The 2,164-nt window shown below is 34.2% G+C and overlaps 1 protein-coding gene across 1 annotated transcript in view; it reads right to left on the minus strand.

Moving 5' to 3' along the window:
- Nucleotides 1-919, minus strand: part of LOC110293680 (FERM domain-containing protein 3-like) — an 11,777-nt gene extending 10,858 nt beyond the window's left edge. Inside the window, exon 1 of the mRNA XM_021161550.2 lies at nt 869-919. The gene's annotated coding sequence lies outside the window, so the exon portion shown is untranslated. The remainder of the gene's footprint in view (nt 1-868) is intronic.
- Between the last annotated feature and the right edge of the window lie 1,245 nt (nt 920-2,164).

Below are 2,164 nucleotides of genomic sequence, written 5' to 3' on the forward strand. Positions count from 1 at the left end.
TTTCTGAGTTCAAGGCCAGCCTGGTCTACAGAGTGAGTTCCAGGACAGCCAGGGCTACACAGAGAAACCCTGTCTCGAAAAAAAACCAAAAAAAAAAAAAAAAAAAAACCAAAAAAAAAACAAAAACAAACAAACAAACAAACAAAAAAACATTTAGTCCAAGATAAAAAAAGAGACAGCATCTGTCCTGAAAGAGAAGGCCACAGCACACTATAGTTTTAGGGAGGCAGAGGTTGTCACTCCTGAAGACATCACAGGGATCCTATCTCACTGCATAGATTGGTAGTTCCAGCCACAGCAAATATGCCTATAGGGTGAGATAGTTTACAAATTCGAGCCTTGAACCGAAATGTTTCAAATTTCAAACCCAAAATTGTCATACTATAAATGCATAAATCTTCCATCATTTTCAACTCCCCTTTAGATATAATTCCAAGTAAAATCTCCACAAACAAAATAGACATATATCAAAAAATATAGGCCGTAGACAGTGGTGTAAGTCCTCCCTCATTTATCACCAACAATAGTTCTTATAGATATAATTTTTTTAATTACACACCATAAATGATTTCATTTAAAATGTTTTTAAAATAAAATTTAATTTTAAAATACAATAGCTAATTAAAAACTATAGGAAATATTTTTTAAAATTAAAAATCAAGTTTGAAAACCAATTTTTATGAATTTCTGGGTTTTAGTATAAAATATGAAGAATTTCACAGGATTGGTAAGGATTCATTTAAACAGCCAGAGCTTAGTAATGAGCAATTATCACTTTGACCTCTTTTGGGAAGAATTGATTAACCAAAAACTGCCTCCATACGTATTTTAAGTGGAGACGAAAATTCTGCTAATAGTGAGCCCTTACTTGATAGTTTCTTCAAAACTCTTGAAAATAGGTCTGGGTGTCAGCAAATCTTAAGCCAGCTGTTCCTTCCATGTCCAAATAAGACACATAAGCTGTAATCAGTCAAGTTGTCTCTGTTCACTTGGATTTTGTGTGCTTACTTCCTCTTCTGTGGTGATAAAAATAGCCATCCTATGTAGTAAGCCAAAGAATTCTGAACTATTTTTGTCCAGACTACCATCTGATTCTAGAATCATAAAGCTTATTAAGATCTACAAAACTAGCTTTGCTGTAATGTTGACTTATAATGTAGATCATCCCACATTATTTCTATTTATTTCTCATCCTATTAGAACAACCTGTGACCTGTTGGATCATATGAAAGAAGCAGACTTTTCAAAAACAAAACACAAGGAAGTAAAACTCCTGAAGTAAATTATTTCCACACTTTTCTTTCCCCTAATTCTCAAGCACAAAATCTCACCATAGTTTACATACCTTGTTTCTTCATTTTATTTGATTTTTATCATAAAGATTATGATTTTTAACTAAGGTGAATTACAATATTTACCACTCACTACATATTTCATTTAATCTCTCTAAATTGAAAAATCAATTCTCTACTACACTTTTCAGAGACCTTAAATTCCTAATTCATCTGTGGAGCTTCTACATTTAGAGGAGGAAAACGAACAAGGCTGACTTTCTCCATTGTCCTTGCTACTTTTCTTCACCTTTTTAGACTCAAGGCAACTATACAGCTGTCTTTTGGAGGAAAAAGAAAAGGGAGGCAGAGATATGCAGCCCTTCCAAACATTCTTGTTTGGAGCACAGAGTTCCAAAGAATACTATATGTAGCAGAATACTCAGAGACCCTTAAAAAGAAAATTCCTATTCAATTCATTCATTTGAAAAAATTGGAATTCATGTTTAAACAGTGAGAAAATTCTGAGAGCAGCATGCTATTCTCTTCACTGATACAAAATATCCAACAAGAACCAGCTTAAGAGAGCAGAGTTTATTTTGCCTCACAGCTCAGAGAATATAGTCCATGATAGGAAGGTGTGGTGGGGATGTACAGCAACTTCTGCATACTTCTCAATGAACCATGGAGCAGGATGTAGTGAGTCAAGGGGAACTCCTTCCTCTTTCCACCATAATGGTCCCATGAATCTCAGTTACAACATTTTAGGTGTTGCATGGTTTCCTGCAGACACATGTAAAAAAAATGTCTATTTATCAAGTCCACTTTGAGAACTTCTGAGTTTATTGTTTGCAATATAGGTGAAGGGTAACCTACAGAATGATGTAGGATAC

This window comes from Mus caroli, chromosome 4 (genome assembly GCF_900094665.2).
Source record: "Mus caroli chromosome 4, CAROLI_EIJ_v1.1, whole genome shotgun sequence".
Taxonomy (NCBI): Eukaryota; Metazoa; Chordata; class Mammalia; order Rodentia; family Muridae; genus Mus; species Mus caroli.